A 25,156-nucleotide genomic window follows, 5' to 3' on the forward strand; every position below is an offset into this window, starting at 1 on the left:
CACGGGGCTCAAAATTTTCAAATGAAAACGGGTAAATTCACACTACGTATATGTATTTTCAGATAAAAATATATAAATTTACACCACTAAGGGAAAAAGGGGGTGGTGGTGGGTGGGTGGGGCTCCAGGCCATGCTTATGCTTCGCCCATGAACATATAGTTCTTAGATCTAGGGGTGCACAAACCAATGGCAGGTACCAAATCGGTTCGGTTGAACTGTAAACATATTTAAAACCAGGACCTGTTTCTGGTTTCACCAAACCAGTTTCCTACTTAAAATTAAGTCAATCATATTCATTGGACTAATATATTTGAAATGTGGGTAGCCTTTTAGACGACTTTTAAAGCTATTATTTTGGGTCCCTATCAGTTTACCACACATGTTTTTTTTATAGCTTTTAGTGACAGTTTTTGGTGAGATGCTGCTTGATGCTCTGTATAGATACAGACTCCACATGCCACTTACAACTAGTGAACTTAGTATAATGCTACCAGACAGTTTCATTAACGTGTTGACCTGTAATCAAGATTGTCGTAACTCCGATATGTCATAGGTTTTCGATCCATACTCGTGCACCAATCATGTTATTGTTATTTCTGTCAACGCCCTCTTAGTATTCATGTGTGTTTTGCTCTTCTTCCGTAGTAACACACCGTCGAAGAAACTGACAACTAGTGCTTGTTCTCACTGGCTGTCAGTTTTCTCGACGTTAATTAATGGTTGTTTGGGTTTGGTATATTTAGTTTTTGGCATATGGACCGTTGTCGAAAACGCGAGGGACATAAAGAGCCTATCACTGGTCCTCCAAGGAGTTGTCTGGGTGCTAGCTTTAATTCTTGAAAGTCGACGGGTTTTACCCAAGGTCTGTTCTGTTTTGATCTTATTGTTTTCATGTTTTCTATGTTTTTCAAGCGTCTGGGATGCTAGTGTACATGGAGAAACAAGTTTGACCGAGGTGTTAAACACGTTGACTTTCCCGGGTGCGGTTTTGTTAGTTTTATGTGTTTTTATGGAAAGAAAACAAACGGATGCCGAACCTGACACGCTTTATGCGCCTTTGGTAACCGAAGATGTTGTCACTCCGAAGGCGAAAGCCAACATTTTAAGCAACTTCACGTTCTGGTGGCTTAATCCGCTGCTGGTAACCGGGAAAAGTAAAGTTCTCGATGCCGACGATATCCCAAAATTGCAAGATGAAAATAAAGCCCAAATGTGTTATTCAACATTCATGAAAATATTGGATAAACGAAAGGCGGAGAGAGAAAGAAACGGTGTCGTTGGTGATCCGTCGGTGCTTTCGACGCTGTTTATGTGGCAATCGAAGCGGTTGGTGACCACAGGGATTTTTGCGCTGGTAAAGGTGCTTTCGTTGGCTTCGGGCCCGTTGATTCTTCGGGCTTTTATAAAAGTTGTCCAGGGGAAACAAACATTTGATCATGAAGGTTATTATTTGACATTAGCCTTGTTTGTTTCCAAATGTTTGGAATCACTATCAGAGAGACAATTAAACTTTAGAAACCGAGTGACCGGGTTGCAGGTGAAGTCTATGTTATGTGCAGCCATTTATCAGAAGCAGCTACGGTTATCGAACGACGCCAGAATGAGTTACTCACCTGGTCAGATCATGAATTATGCCACAGTTGATGCTAACCGAATCGGGGAGTTTCCGTTTTGGTTTCACCAGATTTGGACCACTGGTCTGCAAATATGTCTTGGGATATTTATAATTTATTTTTCAGTCGGAGTGGCTGCGTTTGCGGCGTTGCTGGTTATAATCTTAACCGTATTAGGGAACATTCCATTGGGCAAGCTGCAGCATAAGATTCTAACAAAGCTCATGGCAGCTCAGGACAGAAGGTTGAAGGCGATAACGGAAGCTGTCTCAAATATGAAGGTTTTGAAGTTATATGCTTGGGAGAGACATTTTCAAAAGGCAGTTGAAAAGTTGAGAAATGAAGAGATGAGGCAGTTATGGTCGGTTATGATGCAAAGAGGACTCTATTACATCCTGTTTTGGTCATCACCCGCGATTGTAGCAACTGTGACGTTTTATACGTGTTATTTTATAGGTATCCCGCTTGATGCTAGTAACGTGTTCACGTTTCTGGCAACGATACGGATCATTCAAGAGCCGATTCGACTCATTGCTGATGTGGCAGCTGTGTTTATTGAAGCAAGGGTCGCGTTAACGCGCATTATTAAGTTTTTGGAGGCACCTGAGCTGCAGAAGGAAGAAAGGAATAATGTAAGCACAGGACATGTATCGGTATTGATCAAAGCAGAAGTGGTTTCATGGAATGATGATTGTTCAAAACCAACTCTAATCGATGTAAATCTTGAAATTTCGGCTGGAGAAAAGGTGGCTATATGTGGGGAGGTCGGGTCCGGTAAATCGACTCTTATATCCGCTATTCTAGGAGAGGTTCCAAACATAAAAGGCAAAGTAAGTCTGTTGCATATATATTACATGTCAATTGTATTCAGAAAACAAACATGTTACATATTGTTTATAGCAGTCTTGTTTGTTATGTTCAGATTGAAGCTAATGGAAAAGTGGCATATGTTTCACAAACTGCGTGGATCCAAACAGGGACTGTTCGAGATAATATTCTGTTCGGGTCGGTAATGGATGATGAAAAGTATGAAGAAGTGGTTAAGAAATGCTCACTTATGAAGGATATTGAGATGTTTCCATTCGGGGATCAAACAATTATAGGAGAAAGAGGTGTGAATCTGAGTGGTGGACAGAAGCAACGCGTTCAGCTTGCACGGGCGTTATATCAGGATGCAGATATATACCTTCTGGATGACCCATTTAGCGCGGTTGATGCCCATACCGCAGCCAGTTTGTTCAAAGTAATTATCATTCTCATGACTCATTTCTTCTGTGATATAAATATTTTGGAAAATCACCAAAATAGTCATTTTGACCGGAGCGCGAAATGTGTCATAACAATTTTCAATTTTGGCGTGACTGATAAAGTTAATTTGGTCAAACTGGTTATTTTTGTAATTTTTTCTAAATATAAACTGTTAGCATGTTTTATTTGTAGGATTACATTATGGGAGCACTATCAAGCAAGACGGTGTTACTTGTAACTCACCAAGTCGATTTCTTGCCTGCTTTTGATGACGTCTTGGTAAGCTAATGAGCTCTTCCCAAACTAACTAGACGTTTTGCATTTATTATAAACTAAACCATTTAAATGGTCATAATTATGTTTACAGTTAGTGGCAGATGGAAAGATTGTGCAAAAAGGAACTTATGCTCAACTGCTTGAGTCATGTAAAGAGTTCCAAAGCTTAGTTATTGCACTTAGTAACACTTCTGGTTCAGCTGATGGTTCTCAACACCTAGCTAAATCTCCAAATCAGGAAATAGAAAATGTTTACGCAAGAGAACAGATTGTAGGAGAACAACTAATAAAGCAAGAAGAACAAGAAGCAGGGGATACAGGCCTCAAGCCATACAAACAGTATCTTAGCCATAACAGCGGTCAAAGGAACGGCTACTTCTACTTCTGTCTATCGATTTTGACACATTTCTTGTTCATAATTGGATTGTTCTTGCAAAGTCTGTGGCTGGCTAGTGAAGTGCAGGGTTCTATGGTCAACGAGTCAACCATGTTACTAGTATACATGGTCATGGCTTTTGTGATGATGTTCTTCTTATTTGGTAGATCTTATTATGTGGTTAAACTTGGAACTAATGCATCTATAGCAGTTTTCTCCAAGTTAATAACTTCTCTTTTCAGAGCACCAATGTCGTTTTATGACTCCACGCCCATAGGAAGAATAATCAGTCGGGTATGTCTTGTTACATAAACTAATGCTCAAATTATGTTCACGAAACTTATGAATCTAATTGTTGTAGGTTTCGTCTGATCTGAGTGTTGTAGACATTGAATTGGCAATGAAGTTCACGGTTGGAATAGGCACAACGATGAACACGTACTTTAGCTTTGGGATCTTGGCGTTCCTAACCTGGCCTATCTTGTTTGTCATCATTCCAACGGTTTATGTAACAATACTTCTACAAGTAAGAAACTGTACTCCTAAACTTTTAACCTTGTGTGTTTGTTTTTCTAATAACCATGAGAACCCGTTGGATAGAACTCATGGGACTCCACCTATCATGTTTGTTTTTTTACCTTACCTTACCCTGGGCATGTGGCATTTAGGAGGTTTATCTTGTATGGCAGAAAACCAAATTTGAACCTAAGATCTCTTGAAAAAGGGATCAGCACTTACCGCCACCCTTTGTAGGTTTCAACCATAACACGTATTAAATTGACTGAAATTTTCTTTAACTTACCGAAAAAATATAACAGTGTTAGTGTCATGGACGAAAAAGGTTAAAAAACTGAAACCTATCTATTTATGACAAAAAATGGACTTGGCACTAAAGTAGTTAAATGGCCAAACTTCAGGGATGAAAATCAAGCTTAACTTTAAAATATGTTATTAGTGTTAGTGTGTTACCACTATTACATGCATGATAAGTTGTGTTAATTGATACTCATTATAATATGTTATTCTCACCTTATCATTTTGTCACTTAGAAATTCTACCATGCTTCTGCAAAGGAATTGATGAGGCTAGATGGCACGAGTAAGTCTTTAGTTGCAAGTCATCTAGCACAATCAATTGCTGGAGTTGTTACAATAAGAGCTTTTGGAGAAGAAGACCGTTTCTTTTCAGAGCATTTGAACCTTATTGATGGCAACGCAAGCCCATTCTTTCATAGCTTTTCTGCAAACGAGTGGTTGATTCAACGTCTAGAAATGCTATGTGCAGTTGTTGTTTCTAGCTCTGCCTTAGCCATAACTTTGCTCCCCTTTGATGCCTCAGCCTCAGGTTAGTGGCATTAAATATAATCCTTTATTGCTTTAGCCTCGTGTTAGTACACGAAAACATATATATTTCCTAACAACATATATTGTAATGACAGGATACATTGGAATGGCTCTTTCGTACGGTCTCTCACTGAATATTTTCCTTGTTGTATCCGTTCAATTCCAATGTCAGTTATCAAATCTGATAGTTTCTGTTGAAAGATTGGATCAATACATGCATATTCGTAGTGAAGCCCCAGAAATCATAGAAAACAACCGCCCACCGACAAACTGGCCAAGTATTGGCCTAGTTGTAATCGAAAATCTGAAAGTATGTGAGGTTTTCAACTTTATTTACATGCATAAATTTCAAGAGGTTTAGATAATTTGGTTTTGTTTTCCAGATCAGATATCAACGAAACTGCCCCTTGGTTCTTCATGGAATCAATTGTACATTTGAAGGAGGGCATAAGATTGGAATTGTGGGTAGAACGGGCAGTGGAAAAACGACTTTGATTAGTGCTTTGTTTCGCTTAGTTGAGCCTACGAACGGAAAGATAGTTATAGATGATATAGATATAACTTCAATTGGACTTCATGACCTTAGATCAAGTTTTGGAATCATCCCACAAGAACCAACATTATTCAGTGGTTCAATTCGTTACAATCTCGATCCTCTATCCGAGCATAGTGACCAAGAAATATGGAAGGTAAATTTATATAAGCCATTAATACCAACAGAAAAGAACAAATATGAACCCTTGCGTTTAAATAATTTACTAGGACTAAAAGGGAGTTTTGTGATGATTTTGAAATATTTTCTACTGGGCAATCTATTATCCTTATGCATGAAGATAATCAATTCGGTCGTTGTGGTCGCTTATAAAATATAGGCAAACCAAGACCATAAATACATGCTAACTTTCATTGTTTATCAGGTTCTTGAAAAATGCCAACTTAGAAAGGCCATTGAAGATAAAAAGGAGGGATTGGACTCGCTGGGTATGAAATTTGACTCATTCGATTATGATATTACGCAGTGGTGAAGCTTGGACTAAGACACGGGGAGGGGGGGAACTCAAAATGTATACAAAATTTCACAAACAAAGGGGGCGGACTTAAATTTTCGGCCGAAAATGGCTAAATTTACACTATGTATAGAAAATTTCGGCCCAAAAAAACTAACTTTACACTATGTATAGAAAATTTCGGGCGAAAACGACTGAATTTTACATTACGTATAAAAAATTTCGGCAAAAAAAGGCTAAATTTTACACTACGTATAAAAAGTTTCAGCCGAAAACAGCTAAAGTTTACACTACGTATATCAAATTTCGGTTGAAAACGGCTAAATTTACACTACGTATAAAAACATTCGGATGAAAACTAGTAAATTTACACTACCGCTTAAAAAAACTGGGGGCGGGGCCTCCAGGGCCCTAATAATCCTTCGCCATTGATATTACGATATTACAAGTGTTACATGACATATAAGTATATAACAATATTAATATAGTTGTGCAAGATGGTTCAAACTGGAGCCTTGGACAAAGACAACTGTTTTGTTTAGGAAGAGCCCTTTTGAAGAGAAGAAAGATATTGGTTCTCGATGAAGCCACCGCGTCAATCGATAATGCAACGGACACCATTATACAGAAAACTATTCGGGAAGAGTTTAAAGATTGCACTGTGATAACAGTTGCCCACAGAATACCAACTGTTGTAGACTGCACAATGGTACTTGTTATGAAGGATGGTAGGTCCAAGTTATTTCCTATCTTAATACCAGGTTTGGCAAATTAGGAGGGTCTGGTGACTGACGGGTTTGAACAACGTCCGAGCAAAATGAGTTTATGTCAAAATGGGTTGTTTAAGAAAGTATCAATTTGGTTTGGGTCAAAATGAGTTCCGGCGAAAGTGGAGTCGTGTTAAAATTGGAACCAACCTGTGAACTAGTAAGGCTGCCGAATTATTGACCGGTCCGGTTTGAAAACATTAAGGAACATACTTTTGAATCATTCCACTTCGTTTTTTATACTAGAAGTGAACCATTGATTTCATGAAAATGTCCTAAAACTCAAGTGATCTAGCTAAACTTCTAATCGCTAAAAAATAAACCTTGTACTTTACAGGAAAAGTGATGGAATATGACAAGCCCATGAAATTGATGAATGATCCAGCTTCTTTATTCGCACAGCTTGTTAACGAATACTGGTCGCAACATAAAACCTCGTAAGCTAACTAGGTAATCAAGCTTCGGATAATTCATTAACCTACGTATCAAAAACATTATGATCATGTTATATTTCCAGATCAATTTGAGGCCTCATCGATGCAATTCTAGCCATCAATAACACGGTTGCAATGACAGATAGGAAGATTACTTTTGCACGATCGTCGAGAAATTGAGGATTGTAGTCATGAATTAATTATCTTTGAACTTTGTAACCTCTTGGATGTATGTGCATTATTTTTTGGAATGATATTGCTTGTTCGTGTGATAAACAAGACCCCTTTTTTCCTTCCTAGAAGATAATTTCATTAAATTCATACTAAAGTGACGCAAAAGATCAATCGTGTAATATGTATGAGATTGGTACTAAAACTGAAAATGAGTAATAGCACAAACCAAATGCAATACCGTTTGTGGCGGTACAGTATCAATTCAGCATTAGTCATAAAAAATACAAAAAACTACTCGTAAAACATTTTTTTTCCTGTACATGATCAAGATGCGGTCAATTGCCCAAATCAAAACAGTTTCCCATATGCCTATATTTTCCGTTTTGACTTTTATGTCAGTGCTGACTTGAAAAGTAAATCCATTCCAAATTCAATTTTAATAAATAAAAGTCAAAATTGTTAGAACAGTCAATACCCTCCGAATACTCTTTTTTTTCTTTTTGAAGTTTTCAAAGAAGATCAAAAGGCCATTGGTTCAATATGCCTCTTATAAATACTTGATTACTTGTATCTGCCAACCATTTTCTTCCCCACATTTTTTTGACAAACAAATGTAGCAAACTATTTATTCCTCCTATCTTAAGACATTATTTTCTTGGCACTTGTTTTGTTGCTACTACATATCACTTTTCATAGGTAAACTTTTAATGGGTAACCTTATATGGTGTTATGGAACAATCACAAACCCCCTTTTCATTTCATCTGATATAGTAGCTTATATACTCCTATATATAGACATATATACAAATGTATACCTCTTGTATACGTGCATATAGTCCTAATACACGGACGTAGATGTATGTAACTTTAATAATTTTTTAATAGGTTTGTTGTGAAATAAGTGGGGTTTTTTAGAAAAAAAAAATGAAATTTGATTTAGCATTGATGTGGCGGTTTGTATCCTTGCGAGCTAGCATATTATGGAGCATAATAGTCATTTCCTCTATTTATAGTTATTAGAATTTGAGTAAGCAACATAGTAACACATGTGTGTTAAGTTCAAGGTTTTCATAGGAGGATGTGCTCACCATTTGCTTTATAATCTCAAATCGTAAGAATCAACATGAAAGGCGGTTGAGTATGGGTGTAGACGTGAAAGTTGTTTCTTTTAAACTCAATGGCAGGTGTGGGGCTTATGATGATTGAAATTGATGAGAAAACTCTAGAATGTGATTATCATGATTTGTAAGTCATGTAGTGGTTTAGGAAGTCTTATGCCATTCTAAGCCTGCTGGTACTAACGATTTTTTTAACATCTAGTGCCAAGGTTTGTTTATTGGATTTGATCCGTAGATGTCAATGCTGATTACTCCATAAGTACATTCGATTCGTTAAGCATATTACAAGGCTATGCCGAAGACGTTGGTAGGGATTGCGCTTGCCCGGAAACTTCCAGCATTTACAAAACTTCGAAGGATGAGATTCCATTTACAAGCGTAATGAGAAAATTTCTCTTGTACCATGCCAAACAATGTGTTGGCCACATAGAAGTTGAGTTACTTAATTTTAGAGTAAGATTACCATAAATCTTTCATAATCGTCAAATGGAGTGAGGCAACAGAGTCATCAAGTGACTTGTGCCATACCAGCGAGCACATGGTAAACTAATAGAGGAATACGTTATAAAAGAAATTTTCTTTATTGTTACTTCACAACGTAGAAATGCGTCACGGATCGTTTTCGAATCGGCTTGGGTGCAGTGACCCGAAAGCCGAGAAATAATCTTAACAGAGTATCCGATTAGTTTTGCTGCAATGGCTCTTTGTCTTGACCAATTAGAATGACAAGTGAAATTTCAGATGACAGAGTGGGATACTTTTGGCAACATCCATAAAATATTCATCTAATCTTAATAATTTTTTACTTAATTAATTACTTTTAAAAAAAATAAATTTGCTTACTTTCGGCATGAAAGATTTACGATGTTACTTTGATTATGAGTATAATTTTTTTAGAACGACGACTTTTCTTGTGGTTTTTTAGGCCGCCATACTCTCTACATTGGAGAGCATATTGTCACATTCTGGTCAAACTTTGTTGTCTTAACCACGCACACATGGTTAAGGAGTTTGTATTGGGCGTTCCCTATGAAACCATACTGTCGTTTTGATAGTCGTTGGGCCGCTACATGAGTATAACTCTCTGGCGTAGCACACGATGGGACGAAAACTTGGGTAGGTTCGGAATTCGAATTAACAGCCTTGCACAAGGCCTAACTCAAATAATTTATTATCATAATCCACAAAAAATGACACAAGTAGGGTTTAAACTTGGGTCTCCATTGATAAACCCAAACTTTTTATCACTAAACACGAGTAATGAATTATGAGTACTATTATCTGCTGTTGACTAAAAAAATTATGGATTTAAGATGCTTTCATCTCATATCCATAATTTTCTAGGTCAACTCTTTAAATCCATAATTTTCTTAGACCATCCGTAGTGAAGGCTTTATGGGGTCATAAAGCCTGAGAACACCGTCCCCCCGGGCTTTATGGAGGCGTTTTGGATAAATTTTTTTTGGTGGCGTTTTGTACATAACGCAGGTGGAAGGCACAATAATAAAAAAACAAATAAACAAAGTTATGGAGGCTTAACGCCCAGGAGTGGGGCTTTATGACTACACGTGGTCTTAGTCACAAGTAGATAACCATAATAAAAAAAATAATAACATTATTCAAACATTTCTCACATTATTCTTTTACATACCCAACTGTTTATTCGAGTTTTTTTTACCAAAATGGGTGGGATGAAAAAATTATTTACTAAAATGGATAATTTAAGAAATATTTATCAAAATAGGTATTTTTCATTTATTGCTTTATTTAACTAATCTAATATAACTTTTTTTTTATTTATTTAATCAACCAATTATTATTATTTTCTTTATTCTCTTCGGTCGACTCATTTTAGACTTTTTTTTCAACTTATTAATTAAAACTCATTCTAAATATTCGTACAAAGAATTTTCACCTTTGTGTTTGAAGTAACTATTTCTATTTTATTCTTTATTTTAATTGAAAGATAGATGTAACATATTCTTAAACCTTATTTCCAAACCAAATATTATCGTAATCATAAAAAAAGAATCACATTTTCAAAATAATACAACTAGGTATATTAAAAAAAGAACAAAATAAAAATCTTATAATTCAAAAAGACTATTAAATAATAGTTATATCTTAAACAAAACCCTAAAAAAACTATAGTTTAGTTTGCTGAAATGAAAACTCAATTATTATGACTTCTTAGTTAAAAGAAAGACAAACAAAACATTCACGTTAATTTATTAGTTTTGTTAACTATATTTTAGAACCTTAATTTCATTTTTAACATTTATTTAGCTTGTTATTTTGTTTTTATTTCATCTGGGCTTAATTAAAATTTTTTTTTATAACTAATTAGTTAAAAAAAGGTCTTAAACATGTTGGTTAAAAATATAAAAGTAAAAAAATATTATTAATAGGTTGATTAAATAAAAGGAAAGAGAGATATACTGTATTAGCTTATAGTTAAATAAAGGAATAAATGATAAACACCCTACATGTTTATTCCACCTGCTCCAAGATATTAATTACTTGGTACTTGTATTGCTATATGAACAGGATCGTCTCCGAGAATTTAAATACATCGTCCGAGCCAAAATAAAAAGGCATGTATGCCTTAACGAATATTTTTTATTCGCTATATTCGCTAATGTACAGGGATAAAACTTTTATCGACCGATTTATTATAAACATAAACCACTATGAGCATGTAATTATCTCATAAACCATTGCAAATAACCTTATTTTTAACACCAAAAAAAACATACATGTAATATGTCTAAAAAAGTTTGTGTCCCCGAAACTTATGTGCCCCGGCCGATGGTGCAGCTCGCACACCCTCCGAGCCTCCCCTGATGGACAGTCACATAGAACCCTCTTTCATCTTTTTTGATTCACGGGCTTATACTCACGGTACACCAAAAGTTAAAAAAAACACCTAGATACGATCCCATACTTGTTGTATACGAACCTGTACTTATAGTCTTGTGCACGTGTGCATATTCTTTTTTTAACAACGGTTGGAACCATCCACAACACCAAAGTGAGCTTTCATGGACGAGATGTCATTCCTTCACACTGATTTTGACATTCCAGACTTAACTCACTCGAGAACACCGTCAAGGAAGAAACGGACCACTGTGGGAAAACCCCCTTGAGTTAGGTTTAGTTACAAACCGTGATACCATAAAATTTTTTGTTGATCAATTCTTCATGTAAGTAATAGAAAATATGATAATTATTAAACCTATGAACCTGTTACAGCAGAGAGAGTAGTAACCGCAGCAAGGTATGATGTAGTCAACATGTTTGCCATCTTGATCGAGTTCCTCTTTAGGATGTATAGCTAAGGATGGTGTTAGGGTTCTTGAGAGGAACCATGTTTAGGAGAGATGAGGCACACAAAATTGTTATGTGTGTATGATTAGGATATGATGTTAATATTTATCTCTCTTTATATACACCCAAGGGGAAACCCTTTATTAGTTAATTATAGGTAATATGGCCCATCAACAATTAACTAATATATAATAAGGTATAGTTAATATTTTGATCTATTATAATATAAATGATTATAATGGCCATATATAAATATATATTATTATATATTATTCTTACATTCTCCCACTTGGCCGAGTAATCATTTATTATGAGTATTAGATAAGGCTGATCAGGAATTAACACTCATTTTACCTTTAAACTTAAACTAGAGTAGAGAAATACAGTTATTGAATTGAACATCAGCTCAAGACCTCCATTAATCATACTGCAGTCCTTATTTAAAACCTAAGTAGTTATGATCAAAATTTTCAAGTAAGCCCTTCAGTACATTTGATTTGTATATTCATTCGTCTATATGTTATTATGCATGCAGAACATATTAAGAGACGTACAAAATCAAACTGAGGAAAAAATTATAATTAGTCATTCATAGTATGATATGCAATTATACATGGTCATTAGTAATCCCGCCTTAGTTATTAAGCACTTTCATATGACATATGGGTGACAAACCATTAGTTATTGGATCCTTTAGCATATCATTAATGTATTCGATACAAAATTTAGATTCCTCGATTCGTTTATAAACGAATAATTAATTTAATATCGAAATTTTAATGCAGCACTTCTCGAACTGTTACTGTTTGAGAAAACATGGTAGCTAACTTTATCACAGTAAATCTTCAATATGTAATTTATATGGAGTTAATAAACTTACGAGTCCACTGATAAATTTTCAACAACATTTATTGACAACAGCGTTGTAATTAATCAACATATTATGTCATGACTTAGGTTGTTGTTATTAGTTCATTATGTGATGTGTGTCTGATGATGCTCTTTCTAAGTAACTCACAACTAAGCTTTAAATTTATAAAACAAGACTCCTAAAGAAACCACACAAAACCGGCGAGTGTACCGATCACTAATAGTATAGAACTAAGGAAGTCCGAGTATCGAACACAAGGACACGTGAAAACGTTTTTAATACTTAACCCTAACCAAGACTCGCCTAAGAATATTTAAATGATTTTTAATAATTAACTACTTGAACTAACTTACTTTAACTAAATTATTAACTAAACTAAACTTAACTTAACTTAACTAAACACTTGATTAAACTTAGAGACTTAACTGCAATTGGAGAAAACGTCTACCTAGGTAAGAATCATATTGAAGGTCTAACAAGCTAATGGATTGAATGATCTCACGACACTGGTATCTAAAGATGACACAACTAAGGTTCACTCAAGAAAGCTAGATCACCTCTCGGTCTCACTAACAAACCCTAATTAATTGATTTTAAGAACAAACCGGGAAACGGATGCTAAGGTGCTCTAATGTCGACTTTCCTCTCGGTCTCACCGACACACGACCCTAATGGAAACGAATACTACGCAACCAATGATAGAGGAACAATTTAGTTTCACTTAAACTAGATCAACTAATCGCTCACAAACCCAAACCCGACAAGAACCGAACCCGCTCTCGCGCGATTCTAATTATAACAAGTAAAAGCTATGAGACGACTTTACTTCCTATCACCTCTCGGTTTCTAAGAAGGTGCTTACCCACTGAATAATATCAATTAACAATCTCAACAAAACCCCTACGGTTGTACCTACCGCAAACAAAATCTAAACACAAAGTAAAGACTTGAACAAGTAATAATCAATCAAAACTAATTCAACCAATCGAAGCAAGAGGTTTATGAGTATAATTAGAAAAATCACAGCCACTAAGCACAACCTAATTCATCATTAAACCAAACTTTCAATAGCAATTCAAGTCATATTGATCAAACAATCCATTTAATTCATCAAAACCGAACAATAATCATCTAACCTAGGTAGAACTAACAAGATTAGCCTATCATAATCAATGAACAGTAGTTAAAATAGATATAAATGATAAACATGTTCATATAAATCTGATTACAAAAGGTTTGAATGATTAAAAACCAAAGACGAACTCACAAACGTTAAAATAGTCAAAACCGACAACCAAAGGATAAAAGATAGAACCGTAAGCTTGTCCTCCTTGGTTTCTCCTCTAGAGCAGGTGTGGTGGCTGATGGAATGGTGATAATTTCGTTTATAGGGTATAAACCATTTATATATATGTTTAAATACCTTATTACTAATATAAAATAGGTCAAAACAAGCCCACAAGGCCCACTAAAAGACAAAATAGACGGGGCAGCCGATTTCTGAACATTCTTGACAGCCTTTGGGACACGTGGGACATCACATAGCACGGGAATGGATGCCTCACCTGGTTGCGTAGCTTGGCCAGGTCCTGGGTGCTTGTTTCTTCGTTTTCTGACTCGTTTATCTTCAAACGCGCATACCCGCTTCATCCGAATCCCGTTTGAGCTGATTCTTTCTTCATTAAACTCGTTTTTTCGCTCTCTTCAACATGGGACCTATCATATACAAAAACATTTAGTTTCATGGAAGAACAAGTTATATTCGTTAAAGGTTTACGCATAAAACAACACAAAAACAGGATAAAACGCTATGTGTTTTGCAACACAGCAAATATCCACACACTTGAACCTTTTTCGTCTCTGAAAAAGAGATATACACAGGATCATAACCACGTGAAAACCACAAACTCCTAGATTATTTAACATTATTAAAGCACAAGAAACAACTCGACATATTGACCGCGATTGCCGGTATTGTTGTCCACTTAAACCCAGCCACTAACCAATCAAGCCCCCAACACTACAAAAAAAGTGACCAGTAGGGACTGAAATTTTAGTGACTGATGTTTCAGTCTCAAACACTAAGTATCAGAGACTGACTTTTCAATTGCTAGTAGTATTAGGAACTGACTTTTACTCAACATATATTAGAGACTAATATTTAGTCGCTAATATTTAGGTACCTTATTTGAGACTAAATTTCAGTCGCAAATATGTGTTCACCACATAGCTTTTTGAAGAGAAACTTGGTGGCTACTGAACATCAGTCTCAACTATATTATTTGAATAATGAAAATAGACAAAAGCTTATTGGAGACTAATATGCAGTGTCTAATATAAAGGAAATGTATTAGGGAGTGAATATTAGTCCTTGTTACTTTCAAGATAACCTGAAGTTGGGACTGATATTTAGTCTTTAATGCCTTTCGATATAAGTCTTGAATGCCTCAGTGACTGGTTTTCAGTCTCTAATTATGTAACGGAAATTCTACCATTTGATGGGAAGTATTAGGGGCTGAAAGTCGTTCTCAAATATCTTTTTCGCGGCCTTATGCGTTACTGATATTTAGTCTCTAGCGTGTTTTGCAAACGAAAGAACTATGGACTGATATTCAGTCTCTAATATAGAAGGAAATTATTAAGGATTGAATATCAGTCCTTGTTACTTTCAAAACGAGACAAATTGGGGACTGATGTATAGTCTTGAATGCGTTTTCGTATATGCATCTTGGTTCATTAAGAGCTATTATAATAATTAAGACTATGTAATTCATTAAGACATATAGGGTCATTTAGTATTAGAGACATGACTTATTCCAACCCTTTGTCCTAGTATGCCCATTTAAGACATTTTGTAACTTATTAGAAATTATACGTACTCTTACGAATTAAGCCACATGCTTGAACCATTAAAACTTACTTCATAATAATTTGTCTCAGTATAACCGAAATTCAAATTCTAAATCATAATACGAGCTAATATAACCTGCTACAACTAAGATGTGTTTAATTATATAAGTTTTAAATTATTATTATTGTACATAATATTGTTGTAATTTATATATCTTTACAAAAGAAGTGTATAAAATTTTTATTCACTTTGTATAAACATGTATATATTTTTATGTTTTTTTAATGTTATTGTAAATCCTTTTAAAAATTAATTCGCATGTGGTTTCAAAAAATTTAAGTTTCCCCCGTTAACTTTTCTAAAAACCTAAAATTTTGATATCCCTCCTCCATGTCCCTATTCCCTCCTCTCATTGTCGTAACCACCTCCTCCCATTTGCCCTACAACTCTGCTGCTATGTATCTAGACGAGAAATGGAAGACTCCGTATAGGGTTTGTTGAGGCTGTAGCGGCGAAGGTGGTTACGGAACTGACCTAGGTTTTGTGGCGGGGAAAAATGGAAACTCATCGGCGCAGTCGTTATTGTGTTACTAGCGGGTGTGTGGCGGAGTACGTGAAACCGTGCGGGACTGAAATATTTGGTAATCACTAATCAGGTTGATTCTTATCTCATATTCATTTTTAAATTGAGAAATCTAGTCATAGTTAAACGATTTTATTGTTTAAATTTGATATTTCTGTTATGGTACACCATATACTCATTCATACTGCATTTGTGTTTAATTACTAAGAGCATGAAAACTTGCAACCGCGCTAGAATAGAACTTATGACAATTTGTACACTTTAAAAGCTGTATTCGTTGTTTCTTGAAGAGAATGAATTGCTACTTTCTCAATTTCAAATTAACTCCAAACATGTATTAAGGTTTGACAATTTGTAAGCACTAAAATTAGTTATCGTGTTTTGTCGAAGTCGCTGCTCATCTAGCAATGACTTAGAAATCCATCCATTATAATTTAATCATGTCTTTTAATTAGTTTAATTTATTTTTAAATATCTTTTGCTTATAGTCTAAATGTGAAGTTTGATATGTAGGTCACTATTTGGAATATTACCCAACTTGCACATTTTACTAACTATAGTGCTGTCTTTTTAATATCCCATGTTACAACAGAAATAGAAGAAGGTGATGAGATAGATGCAATCCTTCATCAAATTAAAGTTAGCACTCAGATGCTCCAGAGTATGTGGTTCAACTTAGCAGACATTAACTTTTTTATTTATGGCTTTTGGTCTTTCAGTTTAAGCCTCTATTGTTGCCAACACAAGGGTTGTTAGATGCTCTCCACAAACGAGTATTTACTCATTTGGTTATTTATTGATTTACTTTCTATGCACTAGTGCATGTTTGTATCAAGAGGTGCAAATGAGCCGAGTCGGATCGTGAGCTACCTAAGATTGACTCGTCAAATCTCAAACTGAGCCGAGCTTAAATGAGCTTGAGTCTTAAAATAAGTTTGTTTAATAATTGTGCCCGAGCTTCATTTATCGAGCTTGAGCTGCCTCATGTGCCTAAACGAGCCTATTATTTGTATAGCTTTATTTTTAATGTATTAAATATATAAATTATGTTATATATACTAATTATAGTTAAAATTATATATATAATTAATTGAATATGTTTATAAAATAAGTTAATAGATAATAAAGAATAAATTAGCCGAGTCAAGGTTGAAAAAATGTCTCACGAGCCGAGCTCGAGCTTTAGAAAAAGTGCTCGAAACAAGCTAAGTTGAGCTAGAGCTTGACTAAAAACTATAAATTATGTTATATGTAACTAGTCGAGCTCGGGCTTGGCTTAACTTGTTTGCACCACTATGTGTATGATATCATTTTCTATAGGAAATGGAATTTTAATTGGCTTAATTAGTATTTTACTTCTTTGAAGTTATGTCTCATTATTAGTGTGATTCTTCACATCCGAGACTTGTTTAGCGTAACATTCTTTTATAAAGTTGTCAATGAAAGTTACATTTAAATATTCCAAACACATCACTCTTCTGATTGCTATTAACTTGATTTGTGTAATGAGAATTATTCTTTGTTTATTTTTTTAATTATTTTGTTTTGATTTTATCATGATTTGGATCAGGACTCCAAGATGTTCTCGATGCACCTTCAACTATATAGCCATATAGGTATGTACTTTAAATGTTTTGTATCTTCTGTGAAAATAAATTTAGGCATGCCTTTTCTTGTCCTTCGAAAAGCATTAGAAAGAAAATTGCATGAAAATTTGAATGATTTAGCGTTTTTTTTACCACTATGTTGCTTCTGATGTTCCTGTTATCGGTTTAGGATTTAAAACTTGTTAAGAATACTTACTATTAAGTGGTTGAAATATCTCATAGTTGAATATTTTGTTGCAGGAATTGGATGCGACTCACAACCAAGCTACAAATTGAACACTCAAATTTATTGCTGCATTATAGATTATTCAAGTACTATTTGAAGTTTGTTTTGTCTTGGTTCATAGTCTTATAGTAATTGTACCGTTGATGTATACTTTGTGTTTACTATAATTCAACTTGAGCCTTTCATATCTTTATATATTTATAGGATTTGTAAATTTGCATTAATTTTAGGTCTGGTACTTATTAGGACCTAAAAATAACATGTTATTTGATATAATTTTCAGTCTCTAAAATAAGTATATTAACAGTTGAAATCAAGTAGTACTAAAGATTAATTTTCAATCTTCAGTAGTATGTTATTCGAGACTGATTTGATGTAAAATCACGAACCTAATGAAATGTATGCAGGACAAGATAACATGTTTAGAGGATTGATTATCAGTCCCTAATGTTATACATTAGAAACTAAAATATTAAATTATTCGAGACTGATTTGCAGTCACTAAAGAATTGTATTAGGGACTGAAATGGGGTGGTACAAGGGACATATTGGGGACTGGATTTTTATCTATCTAAGACTGACTAATAGTCTTTGTTGGTGCCATATAACGGGGACTGATTTTTAGTAACCAAAACCACTATCTAGGACTAAGCATCCGTTACTGGCTAGGGACTGACAAATCAGTCTCTAATAACCATCAAGTACTGATTGAGAAATATTAAAGACTAATTTTCCAGTCCCAGATGACAATCTTTTTTGTAGTGCAATTTCATTAAGCGTTTTAAGTCCAAAAATCAAGGCTACACCTACCCCATCTCATACAAAGAGAGCTAGAAAAACTAGAGTCGAAGCAGACTGGCTCGACAAATCACCATAAGTCAAGAACTCGTTGATGGTACTAGTTAGATGCACTCGGTGAAACTTGATGGATGAATATGGTCCTGTGGAGGTCGTACGAGCTATTCCTAAATATTATTGGACTTTGTCCTATAAATTCCTAATTTGATATTTATTGACTAAGAACATTCGAGCCCCAACAGTGTATCCTCAGAGTCACTATCCACTTGGTAACACGTAAACTATCAGTCCCGTCTAGTATGTGCATCTTTGGCCTCTTTTACTAACTTTGAGAATGCTTCTTTGGCATTTTACAATACATAACTTTCTCACAATCATTTGCATTTTGGAACAACTTTTCGGAGTACACTTTTGTTAGTGCACGGAAATTTGACACTGTGGATATGTTATCTTGGCATATAATATGGATCAGTTATCCTTAGAATATGTTGCAGATCCTGTCAGGATCAATGGTCCTCAGTACTTATTATTTATTAACGATTTTCCTTTGTTATGTTGTATTTTTGGTAGGTACAACGGCTAATGACCAAGTCAAAGCTATAATCTCGCAATCAAATTAATATACCGTTTGGATAATGAAGGAAACAATTACAATTAAGGAATGGCTTGATTGGCGGCTAAAAATAGGGATATTTGTTATATTATTTTTGTATAAATTGAAGCTTGATCAGCTAGGACAAACACAATCTGCTCTCTACGATATTAGCATTATACACACACTTAGACATCATTCTAATCGCTGATCATAGCTTCCAACCCTTGTAACACCCTTTTTTGATTAATAAAAGTGGTGATAGACGATTTGTCATCACCCGGGGTTTTTGTGCCGGCGATCCAACCAAGATCAAGGGCTTTTCCTCGTAACAAATCCTTGTGTTCATCATTATTTCGTTTACATGTTCGCTGTTATCATTTTAGCACTAAACCTCACATAACAGATTTGTATACATTATCCTTAGCAGATTTTTATCTAAAACAATTTGGCACCCACCCTGGGGCAATTGGTGCTATAATCCAGAAAATACCCTATCAACATTCAACCTCTCATACCCATATCACTTTCAATGGCCTCTCAATCAACCTCTGCTTCATCAACCATGCCATCTTCGGTTCCTCTCTCGTCAAGAACTTTGCCGCCGATGCCTTCTCCAATCACGGGAGTACCGAGGGCTACTACTGCTGGAAACAAGACACAAATTCCAGTCTTCCAGAGCTCAAAGAACACTACTGCCATTTCGGTGGTTAACTCTAACAATGATATTTCTGCTATGTTTTCACAGGTTAAGGCATACATGGAGCAGCAGAACAAAACCAACCAGAAGATCCTACGTGAAATTGAAGATCTCAAGAAGAATAAGAGGCTACTAGAGGATCAGACTCCTTTAATGCCAAGGATTCTGGATTTCACTACTCCAGGATCTGTGGCTCAACAGACTCAAGTATCCTCCATCTTCCAGCAAGGATCATCTATCATTCAACCAGGATCTATGGGTCAGCACGCTCAGGGATCCTTGATTTTCCAGCAAGGATCATCTATCCTTCAACAGGGGTCCATGGGTCAGCAAACTCAAGGATCCTCGTTCCCTCAACAAGGATCATCTATCCTTCAACAAGGATCCATGGGTCAGCAAACTCAAGGATCCTCGTTCCTTCAGCCAGGATCCTCTGGGATTTATCACCAAGGATCCTTCAACTCCCAACTTCAAGGATCCTTCTTCCAGAATCAAGGATCCTCAGGACTTCAACACCAGAGGTCTTTGGAGGTCCATGAAGGAGACATCATCCCCATGCAAACCATTGCCTCTGGTGGACCAGCTACCATGGCCGATGCTTCTTACCTTGGCTACACTTCCGGGATGCCAACGTTCAATCAACCGAGAGGTAACATGTATAATCATATATCCTTAGACACCAACCTTGGCTCTATGCAGGATACAAGTATCAACCAGGCTATGGCTAAGGAACTTCAGAAGCTTAAGGATATGATATCCAGCGTGCCAGGAGTGGTCCGTCCGATTCCTGAACTACCAGAAGGAAGCCACAAGTTGTCCAGATTTGCTTCACCTATTTGTGATGTTGAAGTCCCAACACGATTTCAGACCCCCAATATGAAGGTGTATGACGGAACAACTGATCCCGAAGAGCATGTGGCTCAATACAGGGAGAGGATGGAAATCAATCCAATTCCCGAAAAACTCAAGGAGGCTTGTCTATGCAAGGGTTTCGGATCCACACTAACAGGATCTGCATTAAAATGGATGCTAAGTCTTCCTCCCTTTTCTGTTACTTCTTTTTCACATTTAGTTAACTTGTTCAACAGCCGATTTTCTTGTAGTAGGAAATTTGAGAAGTTAATTAGTGATTTGTATAGAGTTGTCCAACCTTATAATGAATCCCTTAGGGATTTTGTTACTAGGTTTGGTAGGGACGCCCTAGAGATCCCTAGTCTTGATATGGCTACGGCTGTTGAAGCATTCAAGATGGGACTTCAAAGGGGTTCCCCATTCTATGACGATCTTGTGATGACCCCGTTCTTTATGCGGTTAAAAGATTATTTGATCTAAGAGGATGATAGAGAAAATGAGTCAACGAATGCAATTGATCATATTTTTGAGTTCTGACCAATTTTAAGCAAAATCCTAGATAGCAACAGCCAAAGAAAAAAATAGCTTTAATTTTAAGGACTAACACATAGCTATAAGTTAGGTACTTGATCCAATTCCAACTTTAAATATTCTCCATCTCTTCATTATTATAAATTGCCTAGATATCGCGTATTCAGGAATAGGTAATTTCACTAACCTTTACGTAAGTGATATGTAAGACATGATTGAACTGGAAAATGACAGGTTATATAAATTTTGATGCTAGATATACTGCAAATACACCTTATGATTTGTTTATGCATATTAACATTGATATAGTAAAAAGAGAAATGGGTATGAATATAGAATGAAACTCTTAAAAAAAAGATGAGTAATCAGATTATCAACTACAATTGGTGAATGTTGACTTGTCAAGCCTGTTTGACCTTAAAACTAATAACTTAATAAACAATGTATCGAATCAATAAATGCATTAGTAACAAAACCTTGTGGATCCAAAAAAGTATGTAAGCTTGTACACGAATTAAACGTACATGAACAGGGCATGCTGCATTCGTTCATTTAACTTTTCTTTATTTCCTTAATGACTCGGGTAACTAGATCAAGTTAAACAATGATACCTCCGGTCAATGATAGGTGCTAACAGTGGAGTTGGAGAAGCCTATGGTGGTGAAATGGGTATGAATATAGAATGAAACTCTTAAAAAAAAGATGAGTAATCAGATTATCAGTACTACAATTGGTGAATGTTGACTTGTCAAGCCTGTTTGACCTTAAAACTAATAACTTAATAAACAATGTATCGAATCAATAAATACAATAGTAACAAAACCTTGTGGATCCAAAAAAGTATGTAAGCTTGTACATGAATTAAACGTACATGAACACGGCATGCTGCATTCGTTCATTTAACTTTTCTTTATTTCCTTAATGACTCGGGTGACTAGATCAAGTTAAACAATGATACCTCCGATCAATGATAGGTGCTAACAATGGAGTTGGAGAAGCCTATGGTGGTGAAGAAACGAGGTAATTTAGCGATAAAAAGAGATTGCAACAGAGGGCGACACCGATTTATCATATTGTGCTCTGTATTGGAGATCGATATTGTAACCCGTGTAAAGGCGACGATATGGATTTGATTTTGATGGTGTTGAAAGACTTGAATATCAAGTTAGAGAACTACGCGTATAGCAGCAACACTGAAGAATTAGGGTTTCGATGAAATTTGGTTTGGGGGATATAAAGATATATAACCCGTTTAACTTATATGGGTCGCGCTACCCATCTGAAGACCCGTACCCGTGAAATTTCAAGTCTAAATCAATAAGAACTCTCCATTTAGAAATCAAGCAATCTGGTGATTCTAGAAGGGGTGAGGAGCAACATGAGAGCGGCACGTGGGATTTTATGGTAGACAATTATATAGATAGTTAGATTAGATTCATATTTTGTTAAAACTGGCACTAACTAATCATTTAATGAGCCCTTGTAAAAACCATATATATATATATGGGTGAGTTATTGTACAATAATGACTTATCGTACATTACGTACGCGACACTCCTGATCATTGATTTCAATTTCACGAGGTGGCAGTTTGGTAAATAACCCAAATAGTAGTTCGCGATCAAATTCATCGATTTAAAATCGATTCCGATCCAAATTCAGACTTCTTAATCTATCTCATCCAATTTCTAAACTCTAATCACAACTTATAATATGAAATCTCAAAAGTCAAAAACCAAAATTGAAATAGATAGTCATTGAACATTAAAAATCTTCAAATTGATCAAAAATTGATGATTTAATCAATCGAATTGATGCGTAAGAGGCTTTAGAATCATCAATCGATTATGGGATTGCAGAAATAACGCACTCAATCGAGCTCTGATTAGGGTTCAAAATATTATGTTTAAACGTTCTGAAACAAAACCGAATACCTTTAAACGTTCTGACAAAAAAGAAAATATTTAAACTTTCTAATATATTCAAAGAAGATTTGGGTGTTCAAAAAATGAACATCTTTAAACATTCTAATACGTTCTAGGAAGTTCAGGTTGTTTAAAAAAGTTTAGAAGTTATGATAAAGTTTAGAAGTTTTAAGAAGTTATGAGTGTTCAAAAAAGTTTAGAAGTTCTGATAAAGTTTAGAAGTTCTATGAAGTTCTGGGTGTTCAGAACTTCTAAAACTAACAAAAAAAAAATTAAACACCTGTAAACATGAAATTGAACACTGAAATCACTTTGTTCTCATAATCATCAAACAATCGTCAATCGACCATTAATTTGATCATTGATTCGATCATATGAACAAAATATGGAGCGTCTGCAACTGGGTTTCTGCAAAACTCAAAATTGATTAATTAAAACTTCAAATTGATGATTAATTGGACCAATTTTAAAGTTTAATTGATCAATTAGTTCAACAATTTCAATTGTGCAATTTTATCAACTGACATGTGAGCAACGATTGATGGTTGTGTCGGAAAAAGATGGTGGTTGCGAAGGTGGATGGTGGACGGAATCGTTGAACGGCGATGGTGAAGGTGGACGGAATCGACGGGAGAAGAGGTTGACGGAGGCCGGCTCTGGTAATTGTGATTTTAGGATTAGGATGGTTATTGAAGATGGACGTTCCAGAATGTCGTGTACCTATTGTTCGATAAAGGATTTTCGTATTCTATCCTTTATCTCTCTCTCTATATATATATATATATGTGTGTGTGTGTGTGTGTTTATATATTAAAGGTATTAATATTTAAAAAGGATTTTTATAAGGTTTTAAATTAAAATACATAATTAATCCTATTAATTAATATATTGAAATATAAGATTTAGTGTTTTATAAAAGATTTGATATTATATAAATATTATTTTTTTTATCAATTACTTATTATCTCCAATACTAATATAAAAGAAATCTTTATTAAATAATAAAAATACATATAAATACATTTAACGTAATTTTGATTGGAATCTCTTTATAGACTATAAAGTTTTATGAATGTTTATTTTTAAGTATTAAATCATGTTATCTACGATAAATCCTTAGTAATAAAATTATAATAGACTAAAGTGATAATTAACTTTCGTAAGATTTCACATTCATCAAATCCCCGAACCTCTATTTAGTTTAGCTTCGTTATTCTATTCGTATTTATTTCCTCAATTATTCTTTATTAGGACATCTCGTCGGTATTTCCCGAAGGGCTTGATCTACATTTATCTTTCTTGTCGAATCTTATATCTTGCTTATTTACTAAGGTGAGCATTTCACTCCCCTTCTTTTATTTATTTTAACCTTTTTTGGGACATATGCGTTTATAGATATTTTTATATTATATAGTACTCAACCGTAACTGTTTATCCTCGTGTGTTTATCAGTTTGCCTAACTTGCTATTTGCTTACTTGCTTGTTTGAACGCTATTTGCTTACTTCGACAATCGATGTCCATTTTTATGGCACGATTTAGTCCTTGCTTGGTAACCAATGTCCATTTATATGGATTGGTTGAGCCCTTTTTTATGGTTTAATTGATTGTCTATGTGCTATGGTTAACTTTATATCTCATAGGAATAGTTTGCACTTTTACTTATTATTATTATTATTATTATTATTATTATAGTGTTTAAATATGGTGTTATACTCATTCAACCTAGTGTTGACAAAACCTATTTGTATTTTTAACGCATATGCAGGTTATCGTGTGACGTGATTATCAAGATTGTTTAAAGCAACTTAGGATGCATGTTAGAGAAGAAGATACAAGAATTAAATTTTGGATGTATATTTTACTTGTTTATTTATGAGTTTGATGTACTTGACTATCTAATAAAATTTAATAGATATTGTCACATTTAATATTGC

General features: G+C 34.9%; 1 pseudogene across 1 annotated transcript; it reads left to right on the plus strand.

Moving 5' to 3' along the window:
* Positions 1 to 412: 412 nt before the first annotated feature.
* On the plus strand, positions 413 to 7,081 carry LOC143537650 (ABC transporter C family member 10-like; annotated as a pseudogene). Its single transcript, XR_013136098.1, has 11 exons — positions 413 to 2,444; positions 2,537 to 2,857; positions 3,055 to 3,141; positions 3,230 to 3,808; positions 3,876 to 4,040; positions 4,564 to 4,858; positions 4,953 to 5,167; positions 5,241 to 5,546; positions 5,775 to 5,838; positions 6,353 to 6,592; positions 6,969 to 7,081. The product of XR_013136098.1 is annotated as an ABC transporter C family member 10-like (transcript).
* Positions 7,082 to 25,156: the final 18,075 nt, after the last annotated feature.

The sequence above is a fragment of the Bidens hawaiensis genome, unplaced genomic scaffold, assembly GCF_021521415.1.
Source record: "Bidens hawaiensis isolate Kalapana, Puna unplaced genomic scaffold, B.hawaiensis_p1.1 tig00011271_1, whole genome shotgun sequence".
Lineage (NCBI taxonomy): Eukaryota > Viridiplantae > Streptophyta > Magnoliopsida > Asterales > Asteraceae > Bidens > Bidens hawaiensis.